At 45.0% G+C, this 12,220-nt stretch overlaps 1 protein-coding gene across 1 annotated transcript in view; it reads right to left on the bottom strand.

Moving 5' to 3' along the window:
• The window catches only part of LOC135213554 (uncharacterized), a 102,397-nt gene that overhangs the window by 3,795 nt on the left and 86,382 nt on the right, over positions 1 to 12,220 (bottom strand). The window lies entirely within an intron of this gene.

Raw genomic sequence — 12,220 nt, 5'->3', positions numbered from 1 at the left:
ATTATTTTTTAAATTTTACAAATATATATCTGACTCATGCATAATATCCTGTCATAAAAATTGCCTGAGAAAGTGATAGAGTGAGAAAACAAATTTAAACATGAAAAAGCATTTAAATGTATAATACCTAGCACTATTATGATAATGCCATATCAGTATATTTACTTCGTGCTTATTTACTTATAGTATACCATATATTAAACTGTATACAATACAAACAGAAATACAACCAAACTGCAGCTCTTAACAATACACATCATCATCAATCCAAATACATAATGATTAAAGACTTTATACTCCTTAGTAAGTCGCAATACAATTGACGATCACTAACTTCCATTTTTACATTACTATTAGTTTTGTATATTCCTTAGCATAATAAAAAGGAGCATTTTCATGACTACAGTGCTACCTTCTACTGCATTTCAATAATAGCACCAACTGACAAATGTTCACTATTTTTTCATAAGTACAAACCTCTTTTTCTATAAATGCTAAATGCCCAGTAGAGTGCTTTTGGCTATGTGACTTGTTCAATAAATGAATATCACAAAAATATCACTGCCAAGCCAAGCTCATATTGGATGAAACCAATTTAATGTCCAAAGAGGGTGTGGACAACTGTAAAATGCAAGTAACGGAAAAATCTCAGCATATGCTAAAGCTACTGCCAATAACCTTCGCTAATCTTGAAGTTCACTTTGCATAAAGCATGTCCGCACATAAAACTATATCTTTTCTCTAAGCAAAGAAAGAAAAGAGTGCTTATTACTAGAACAAAGCCCAAGAACAAAAAAGGGTTTGAGGCTCACCAATAAAAACTTTTTAATAGTTCTAACAGGACATAATGATAGCCACTTCTTCAATGCTTATCAAAGTAGTTAAATCATGCACTTTCACAAAACTGGGAAGGACTTTCACTTCTTTATCTTTTCTCTAAGCAATGAAAGAAAAGAGAAGGGTTGCCATAGAACCCACAATACACACTGCCTCAGCAACAGCTAAGTTCTTAAACAATGATTCATCGAAGGCTCAACTGAGGTGAAGAAAAAAATCTGAAGGACTATGTCTAAATTTCATCGTAAATCCAGCACAAAATATTGAAAACCTCTTCAAACTTCAAATCGTGAGCAATATTCCGGTCAGCATCATGTAGAGCTAAGCGGTATCCTTGATCACTGTGACAGAAAACTGCTTAGCATACATGAGATACTGGTGAAACTTCAAACAGGATCCCTAGTGGAACAGATGCTGGATATCACTCTGAGGGAGAGAGAGAGAGAGAGAGAGAGAGGAGAAAACACTACCCATATTATTGATACACAAGTCTAACAGTGGAGGTTTGATGGGATCTTCTTGAATAAGACTGTCTGAAAAGATCTTCTTGAATAAGACTGTCTGAAAAGATTTTTTCTGAACGTATGAAGACAAGGAACATCTACCACCAGGAAAGTAAGTTTATAGAACCAACCCATTGGGGCCATGAATGAGCTATGAAAACCATAATTGTGATCTGCAAAGTTACTTGAGTATTTCCTCAAATTGCAAAAAGAGGAAAAGCATCAGGGTCTATAACTGACATTTCTTGAAGGAAGGCATCTAGCCTATAGCTAAATATCCTGGCATGGAGGGCAGTAAACTGGTAGTGTTCTGGCCAGTCATGAACAGAAGGGTGTTAGGGTCTCCCCAAAGGTTCCACTACTTCTGACAAACCCGAGGAAGAAGAGACTACCTGACTGGGGACCATGCTTTTATCAGTCCTAGGACAAAAAGAGGTACATAATGAAAATGGAATTTTCATTATAAAATAAAATTTTATTGCATACTTACTAAACAATTATACAGCTGTAGGTTCCCTACGAATGGCAGACAATAGATTCAAAACTTCCACAATGGTGCCGCCATCGCTGATGTAGGTGATGTCATCTCCCTTCACTCAAGGGAGCAACAGGTACAACTGCCCAAGGAACATCAATTCGTTCTGCCCAGCCATCCACCTGTGGGGAGGAGGGAGGGCTTTGATTAATAATTGTTTGGTAAGTATGCAATAAAATTTTATTTTATAATGAAAATTCCATTTTTATTGCAGTGTCTTACCAAACAATTATACAGCTGATTACTCATTGCAAGGATGGGGGGCTGTGGATGTAAGTTTTAATTCAAAAATAACATGTGATTCTTGAACAAAATACCCAAAACCACTGTTAGTGCCTGTTGTACCTTACCTTGTAAGAGAGCTACTGCAGGAGAATACTGCCTCTGGTCGGTTCTCATCTAACGTAGTAGAAGGCTTGAGTATGACCAATGGGTGCCTCTACATGGAGTGGAAGATCCTCGTAGTCATGGTGTTCACCGCTGACTCAACGAAGATACAACAAAATATTGCCCTTGCCCTGGGCTACGACCAGAAATAACCAACATGAAAATAACTGTCACCTACACCGAAATAAAAACCTTTACCCACCAAAACTAAAACTATAATGACTGGTGAGTACTCCAGGTAAATTGTACCCCCAGACTTCCCTTTAACTCGTCAACCTTGATACAAGGCGAAACATAGGCTAACAGAGGGAGTAACCCCCTATGTTGTTTCTCCCAACACCATGCCAGCTACCGAAAGTGGACCGAGAGGCTTACAATCTTCGAACACTGTCTCGATTTCTTTCAAATAATATGTAACGAACACAGATTTAGACCTCCAAAAGGTACTTTGGAGGGTAGCGGATAGCGACAAGTTGTGTCGAAAAGCAAGGGAAGTTGCTACCGCTCGAACTTCGTGCGCTTTCACTCTCAGTACTGCATTGTTAGCTTGAGTGTGTGCTTCGACAATTAATTCTCTCCGAAAAAAGAAGATAGCGTTTTTTGAGAGAGGGCGAGAGGGATTTTTAACAGAGCACCACAAACGATTCGATTGACCTCTAATTTTCTCCGTTCTGCGGAGGTAATATCTTAATCCCCACACGGGACATAAGAGCCGTTCTTCTTCTTCCTGGCCTAGCAAGTCTGTCAGGTTCTTGAGAACGAAGACGTGGCCAAGGATTAGAAGGGTTCTCGTTCTTCGTGAGAAAACTGAGCTCCACGGAGCAAACTGCGTCATCTTGAGAAAATCCCACCTTTTTGTCCATCGCGCGTAGCTTGCTAACTCGTCTACCTGATGCCAATGCAACTAAAAATAACGTCTTCTTGGTGAGATTCCTCATAGACGAAGAAAGTAGCGCTTCAAAGGGAGGACCCGAAAGCTGTTTCAGAATTACATCGAGATTCCATGCTATCGAGACCTTTGACGATTTGGAAGTCTCGAAAGATTTAATTAGATTGGAAAGATCACTATTCCTGGATAGGTCTAGTCCTCTGTGTTTAAAAACTGAAGCCAGCATCGCCAGTATCCCCTAATAGTCGAAAGCGCTAAACACTTAACGTCCCTTAAGAACAGAAGGAAATCCGCTATTTCGTTCACAGATGTTTCAGAACAGAGACTTTAGTTTGTTTACACCATTTTCGAAACACTCCCCATTTAGAATGGTATAGTCTGTTAGAAAAATCTCTTCTGCAGTTTGCAATAGCTTCTGCAGCCCGTCTCGAAAAACCATTCGCTCTGACGAGACTCCTGACAGTCTGAATTCTGTCAGTGCCAGGGCGGATAATCCTTGGTGGAATCTTGCGAAGTGAGGTTGTCTGAGTAGACATCTCTTTAACAGAAGAAGACTGAGGAAATCTACGAGCTAGTCGAGGAGATCTGGGAACCATTCTTTCCTTAGCCAGAACGGAGCGACTAGTGTCAGAGAAACTTTTTTCTGAAATGACACTGTTCAGCACCTGTCTTATTAGGCTGAACGGGGGAAAGGCATACGCTTCCAGGCCCGACCAGTCTAGTAACATTGCGTCGACTGACCATGCAGGAGGGTCCAGGACTGGAGAGCAAAACAGCGGAAGGCGGTTGTTCCTCGAAGTTACAAATAGGTCTATCATTGGCTTTCCCCAAAGTTTCCATAGGTCTAGGCCGACCTTTGCATCGAGAGTCCACTCCAACGGCAGTATTTGGTGACGTCGACTTAGTTCTTCCGCCAACACGTTCATTTTCCCTTCAACAAATCGAGAGATCAGCGAAACTTGAAATTTTTCTGCCCACAAAAGCAGATCTCTTGCAAGGTTGTAGAGGGCGAAGGAGCACGTTCCTCCTTGTTTCCTGATGTAGGAAAGTGCTATGGAGTTGTATCCGTGAACTGCTACCACCTGTCCCGTCACAAGATGAGAGAACGCCTGAAGTCTCAGGTACACTGCTAATAGCTCCCTCAACGTTGATATGAAGAGAGCGTGGAGTTTCCGACTATTCCCCCGATACTTCGTTCTTCCCAAACAGGGCTCCCCAACCTGCGTCGGAGGCGTCTGAAAAGAATTGAAGGGTTGGGTGGAGCGGACGAAGCGAAAGACCCTCTACCAGTCTTGGTTTTGAAAGCCACCAAACTAAGTCCTCCTTGATTTCGTCTGAAATCGAGAATACTGTCGAGTCCGGTTAAGTCTTCCTGCACCATGATGCCTTCTGGAAGAATTGTAGGGGCCTCATGTGCAGCCTTCCGAGTTTGACAAACTGTTCCACCAAAGCTAGAAGCTAGTGTTCTAACAGACTGGTCCAATGGTTGGCAGAACAGGACTTGCAGCCCAGGAAGTCCAGTACTACTTCCAGACACGACTGGACTCTCTTTGGTGAAAGAAAAGCCCGAAAAACTCGAGAGTTCAGAGTCATCCCTAAATAGAGAATGCGGAGTCGGAATTAGCAGAGATTTCTCCTCGTTTATAAGAAGACCTAACGATTGAGTTAATGACAGAGTCCTCTTGAGATCCTTTAAACACTGACTTCCCAAAGAGGAGTGGAGAAGCCAGTTGTCTAGGTAGAGTGACGCTTTGATGCTCAGGAGGTGTAACCACTTTCCCAGCGGAGTTAGCACTCGCGTAAATACTTGTGGTGCTGTCGAGAGGCTGAAGCAAAGAGCTTGAAACTGGTAGGTCTTGCCCATGAACACAAACCGAAGGTATTTCCTGGAGTCCTGGTGAATTAAGATGTGAAAGTATGCGCCCTGCATATCCAGGGATACCATCCAGTCCCCTTAGCGAAGGGATTCCAACGCCGAATGAGTCGTTTCCATATTGAACTTGGTCTTCTAAAGGAACAAGTTCAGTGCACTTACATCCAGTACGGGCCTCCAGCCCCTTGATGACTTGGGGACTACGAACAGATGGTTGTAAAACCCTGGGGATGGTCTGTCACTTATCTCCTCTATGACAGCCTTCTGCACGAGAGTCTCTTTTTCTCAATTAAGGCTACAAACTTTTCCGAGCCTGGAGAGTAGGCGGGCAATGCGATGGGAACATTGGATAGAGACGGAGTGTCTTTGAAAGGAATGGAGTAACCGAACCGGAGAACTTGGGTCACCCAGGGCTCTGCCCCTCTGTGACTCCATTCCTCCCAGAAAAGGCTCAGTCTGCCCCCTACCAGAGCATGAAGGATTGAAGGATCACTTGGACGATTTAGCGTCGGGTTTGATCGAGGACTTGGTCGGGTGTCGTAAATTCAATCGAGGCCTGACGAACGGTAAAGACCTGCCCCCTCGAAAGGGTTTCTTCTGCAAGGGTGTTTCTGAGGTGGTAGGTGTCACAGTCGAGGGTTTAACTCGCTTAGAAGACTGAGCAAGTAAGTCATTAGTAGACTTCTTTTCCAGTGCAGAAAGTGTCTTGGCCACCGTTTCTTCGGGGAACAGATGATTCTTGTCGAGAGGAGAAAACAAAAGGGCAGACTTCTGAGGTGAAGCGACTCCTCTCGCAACAAAAGAGCACCAGAGTTGCCTTTTCTTGAGAGTCCCAAATGCAAAGAGAGAGGCCAGCTCATCGCAACCATCCCGAACTCATTTGTCAGCATATGAAAAAACCCCAAGCCAGTATGATGCCAGGTCCTCCAGGAGAGTAGGGCAGTCCTCTATTTTTGTAGTGAGGGCTCCAATCAATCCAGTCCAAGAAGCTCATAATCTCCAAAATCTTGAAGATATTCTTTACCAAATGGCCCAATTCCAGGCCAGAGAAGTCCCCCTGGGAGGAGGCACTCTCTCCCATGGAGGGGGCTTCTCCGGTTAGGTAGAACCTATACCTCTTCTTAACAAGTTTCGACGGACGATAGGCAAAAGTTGCTTTCCAGAGCTCTCTCTTGAACTTCAACCAGTCTTCTATATCACGAAGCGATCGTTTAGCAGCCTTAGAAAGAACGAGCTTCGGGAGAAGAGGATTGAAATTCTTCCTTCTCATCAGGAAAATGGAAGCAGGCGACTTGGGAGCGGCTGCTACGAAGTAATCCAGGTACATGTCCAGAAGGTAGCGTAAAAGCTTCGAATAGCACGAGAGAGGAATAGAGTCTGCTTCTAAGTCCTCCTCGTCATCCGAAGAGATAGGCGACAGAGAAGGTTCTTGATTCTACTCATTGTTCTTCAGACATTGTTTGGTTTCTTTCATCCAGTTCATTAGCTCCTGCAATTGTCAACGTAAAGGATCTAAATTCTCATCTTTTTGAGTTGAAGTCGTAGCAACTGGGGTTGTGGACTTCGACACGATCAACACCGAAGGGCTCGCACCAGTCGAATTATCTGTCGCATGCGAAGTTGGAGGTAAACTTTCGACAGCTTGACGAGTCGAAGATCTCAACGGACTCAGAATCGGTCGTTCCACAATCAAGTCGAAGGTGGCTGTCGCTGTCATGAGAATCCAAGGCGAAGTCCATGTAGCTATGCTACACGACGGGCAAGGGTTGTCTACTTCTCTGTTCCTCTTCACCGGGGACGGAGAGAACACGGTCTTCAGTCGAACATCTCTTCAACAGACATGAGGCTGAAGAATCACGCCACTTATGACGTCTAACCGGCAACGAATCACTCGACTGCCGATAACTGATTACTAAACAACACACCTTTCCAATGGTGTTTAGTTGAATCCTGCTGTCGCACCACAGGATCGACAGAGGAAGCAACTGTCTGTGGGCAAACCCCGACAGTCTCCCTTAGACCTCCGGTATGTCTTCTCCCCGAGGGTGGGGGACCTTCGTCTAGAACTATCGGGACAAACAGCCACCCCCTCAGATTGCACTGCACTGACACTCTTTTCCATGAAAGACTTTACAGATAAACCTAACTGCATAACCGTATTAGCTAATGTTTGTTTGTATGGTATATTTACGTTGCATGGAACCAGTGGTTATTCAGCAATGGGACCAACGGCTTTACATGTCGAGAGTGAGCTTCTATCACCAAAAAAGGGATTTTGACAAAGGAAAAATCTATTTCTGGGCAAGGGCCCATGTCGCCCAGTGAAATGTCCCTTTAGCACACATTTCTAAGGTAAATTAATGCTAACATACCAGAGAAAAAGCTAAAATGGAAATGCCAAAATATTCTGGCTCGCTCACCTTCTATATAAAGGTGTCGGTATGGTTTCTGGGGTGAGTGAAACCACTACCACGGGTCTCTTGCCATTTAGATTCATCCTTCTTCGAAATCCCTCTACCAGAGAGGGGCCGATCCAAGGCCCACTCCCAGTTACAACTACTACTAGCGCTTCTGACGGTACCACCAGCGCCTCTAACGGCATCCTTGGAGTTAGCCCTCCAAGCTTGGGCCCAAAGGTGGGGTTATAATAGAAGGGTGGGATTTCACTGGGCGACACGGGCCCTTGCCCAGAAATAGATTTTTCCTTCGTCAAAATCCCTTTTCTGGGCTCAGCCTGTGTCGCTACGTGAAATAGTACCAGAGAATTGGCCACAAGCTTGGAATAAAGGAGTACAATGACATATTGTTAGGAAAAATGAAAAACAATTAAGGTTAATTAGTATAATCTATAATCAACTTATGAACTAGAAATAATTATACTGAAGGCTTAATAGTAAACATAGTAACTTAACATTACCCTTAAAACTAAATACAACATAACAGACTGTGTGAGTAATCCTAAAATAAAAACAAGGAAACATCACAACTATGTACAATATGTGGCATCCAAGGCATGACAAAGGCTACATGGTGGCAGAGCCACGGGAAGAATGTCAGTGAGGCAGGTAGAAAGGAGATCTAGATATAAGCGACTTATTACTACTTAAGCAGTGTCAGGTGAAACTGTGCTGGAAATTTAAGTGCTTCTAAGGACTTGAGGTAGTAACGTTTGAACACTGTCGGAGATTTCCAGCCTGTATACTTTTTCAGATCATCAAAATTCATATGCTGAAAGTAATTAACTGAGGCAGCTACTGCCCTAATGTCATGTACCTGGGGGAAAGATTCTGGGTTGGCTTGTTTAATGAAATATAATATTTGTTGTCTAATTCCTTTTAAGGAAATAGTGCCACCTTTTTCCCTCATAAATAAAGGGCCTGAAGATCTTAAGGCCGTTCTAGCAAGTTATGCTCTTAGGGCAGTAACTGGACATAAGGATGGGTCCTGAAGAAGTGGGAGAATTTTCCACGGGGCCCACCTAACCAGTGAGTCCTCATTTTTAGCTAAAAATTGACGATCTGGAGAAAGTAAGACTTCTCCTGAAGGGAGAAACTCTATATGACCTGAGTCTCTAGATAGAGCCGACAGTTCAGATACCCTGGCTCCTGAAGCTAGACTTAAAAGGAACAATGTTTTCCTCAGGAGGGGTAAAAAGTCACATGAATCATTATCAGTGTCTGAGGCCAGTTTGAGAACATCATTTAAGAACCATGACACACACTTAGGCCTCTCTGATGGCCCGAGTCTAGCACAGGCTCTAGGGATAGATGAAAAATAAGAGTCTGTTAGATCTATTTTGAAACCAAACTGGAAGATTTTCTTTAGTGCCGATTTAGTAGTAGTGATAGTACTAGCTGCTAAACCTTTTTCAAATAGTGATCTAAAAAAGGAGATGGCTAGATTGGTTGTCATGGTTTGAGATTCAGACTTCCTCGGAAAAATAGCTAGTTTTTTAACTGCTGAGTCATACTGACGAAGGGTTGACTCTCGTTTATCCGATTCTATGAATAGGATGTTTTGAGGATCAATGTTGGCATCCCTTTTTGCCGCAAACTTCATGAAGTCCATAAAGTTAGGGTTTTCTGAATTCCTGAGGAAGCGTACAGTCTTTGTTTGTACTAGTTGGGATAATCTGGGATTGGAAATCCGTTGAGGTCGGAGTCCCAACTCCAATAGTAGTGGGAACCAATTGCTCTTGGGCCAATTGGGGGCTATTAGAGCAATGCGGCCCTTGAACGTTCTGAGTATGTTCAGAACCTTCAAAAGAAGGATTCACTGGAGGAAAGATGTAAATCTTCTTCCATTGATTCCAGTCTATAGCCATGGCGTCTGTGGCATAAGCCAGAGGGTCCAGGTTGGGAGCCATGTAGCAAGGGAGTTTGTGATTCGACTCCGTGGCGAAGAGATCCACCTGAAGTCCAGGGACTTGCTGACAGATCCAATTGAATGACTGCTTGTCCAGGGACCCCTCCGATTCTAGTGGGACTGAGCGAGATAGCGCATCCGCTATCACGTTCCTTACTCCCGCTAGGTGTGTGGCGGACAGGTGCCATTTGTACTTGGCTGCCAGTGAAAATATGGCTATCATGACATGGTTCACATGGCTTGACTTGGAGCCTCCCCTGTTGATGCAGTGTACTACTACTGCACTGTCTAACACCAGCTTGATGTGAGATTTCTTGGCTGGGTGAAGTTTTTTCAGGGTGAGGAACACTGCCATAGCTTCCAATACGTTGATATAGAGCTGGCGGAATGGAAGGGACCAGGTTCCTTGTACCTTCTTGTACTGAGAGTACCCTCCCCAGCCGCTTAGTGATACATCTTTGTGGATAACTAATGCCTGCGGAGGGAACTGAAGAAGAATTGACTTCAACAAATTCTTGACCTCCGTCCAGGGGCGGAGGCGTTTGCATAAGATCGCCAGGATAGTGGATAGTTTGTCCCAGGATCTGTTGTTTGCTCTTGAGCGCCAGACGCGGTTTATGTCTTTGAGCTTTGCTTTTAGCAGAACGTCCGTTACTGAAGCAAATTGTAGAGAGCCCAGGATCCTCTCCTGGCTCCTTCGAGACGTTTGCTTGCACTTGAGAAATTGTCTGGTTACTTTGGCTATTTCTCTCCTCTTCAACGACAGAATTGAAAGTGTGTGTGAGTTCAAGTCCCACTGAATGCCCAACCACTGAAAGCGAGACTCCGGTGTCAACCGGGACTTGGTCTTGTTTATCTGGAATCCTAAGTGTTCCAGAAACTGGATTACTTTGAACGTTGCTTTGTGGCATTCCTCGATGCTTGTGGCCCAAACGAGCCAATCGTCCAGATACGCAACTAGCATTATTCCCTGAGACCTGAGTTCTTGAACCACTGTCTCCGCCAATTTTGTGAAAATTCTGGGGGCCACATTGAGCCTGAAAGGCATTACCTTGAAGGAGAATGCCTGGTTCCCTAGCCTGAAACCTAGGAACGGGCAGAAGTGTCTTGCTACTTGAACATGATAGTATGCATCTGTAAGATCGATAGAGGTGGAGATGGCCCCACGGGGTAGTAAGGTCCGCACCTGCGAGATAGTCAGCATTCTGAACTTGTCGCAACGAATGAATAAGCTTAGACGGGACAAGTCTAGAATTATTCTTCGTTTGTTTGAGCCTTTCTTTGGCACGCTGAACAAGCGACCTTGAAACTTTAAGTGCTTGACTCTTGACACTACTCCTCTCTGAAGGAGTTCTTGGGCGTACTCTATCAATTCCGCTGTTGGCTGTTGATGGAAGATTTTGGATGGAGGAGGACCTTTAATCCAGCTCCATCCTAGTCCTTTGGACACAATGCTCTGTGCCCAGTTGCTGAACCTCCATCTGTGTCGAAAGAGGAACAGTCTCCCTCCTACCTGAGGGTTCTCACTGGTTCGGGGAAGGGCGTGTCCCGCGCCCTCCTCGTAAGTGTTTACCTCGGCTGGATGCTCTTCCGCCGCCTCTCTGACGAAAGGCACCTCTAGCTCTGCTACCCCTGCCGAACCTGTTGAAAGGTTGAAAGGACTGACCTTTAAATACTGGGTTGAAGGCCGGGGAGACAGCGTAAGAGGTGGAAGCTTGGTTTTGAGGCTGCGCCACCAGCAGAAACTGTTGTTGAGGCTGTAACTTTGACGTAGATAGTTGCGGTACCTGAGATACCGGAACCGCCTGCATCACTGTCTGTTGCTGGGGAGCCTGGAAAGGCTGGAATTTCCTAGGCTTCTTTGATTTCTTGGTTGAAGAGGCCGACTCAGATTTCCTCTTACTGGATAATCCCCAGCGAACTTTCAGACTGGTTGAGTCTGGTAGCCTCACAGTGAACCGAGTTCACCACCGACTATGGGAACAGATCAGCACCCCAGATCGGAGCAGCCAGTAACTTATTGGGCTCATGCCGGATGGTGGCTTCCTGCAGGACATGTTTCCGACAATTACACCTTGCTACAATAAACTCATATAAATCACATTGCATTGAATGCAATTGTGATTTGGCTATGATTTTAAACAGAGGTTCATCTCCGTACATCAGAGATAATACCTCTGTCATAACAAGTGTATTGAGGGACCTGGACAGCCTCATTCGGGCGTCAAATTCAGCCTGGATGAGGCTGTCCGGAAGTCTGGGTAGCCTCTCACTAAATTGCGTGATGGTGCAGTCTGGTTTTAGTTTCCCGACCGAAAAGGTGGCCGGGAGATCCAACCATAGATCTTCCATTCCGGGGAGAAGGAAGGAGCGATGTAGGCTTCGTTTCCCAGAGCTGCAGCATTGGCTCGTCTCTCATCGCGGCCTGCATCGTCAGCTCCGTTACCTTCGTAGCGAACGGGATGGGCGTTTCTCTGTCCACTACGAACATTGTGAAAGCGCTTTTAAACGCTTGGACCCTGGTGTTTATACAGTCCCAATCTTCCAGGCTCCTAGGCCAATCGCGTTGGGCTTGATCCCGGGAGAGGATAACTGTCTCCTTTGGGATCTTGTCCTCTCTCCTTATGGCCGCCTCCGTAAGGCGAGCATAACCGATGAAGGGGGGTTGCAAATCTGCTGGATGAAACTCGAAGTCCTCAAGCCCTCGAGTTCCACAGTCCCCCAACGTCAGCATCCCGTCCTTGAAGGGAGCGTACAACGAAATCCTCCAGGGATTACTCACCGTGTAAGGAGGGAGAGTATTATAGTCCGGCTTAGTTTGGGCTGCCATG

The sequence above is a fragment of the Macrobrachium nipponense genome, chromosome 43, assembly GCF_015104395.2.
Source record: "Macrobrachium nipponense isolate FS-2020 chromosome 43, ASM1510439v2, whole genome shotgun sequence".
NCBI lineage: Eukaryota > Metazoa > Arthropoda > Malacostraca > Decapoda > Palaemonidae > Macrobrachium > Macrobrachium nipponense.
Note: the sequence above shows the minus strand (reverse complement) of the source record. Positions and strands in the feature narration are given on the sequence as shown.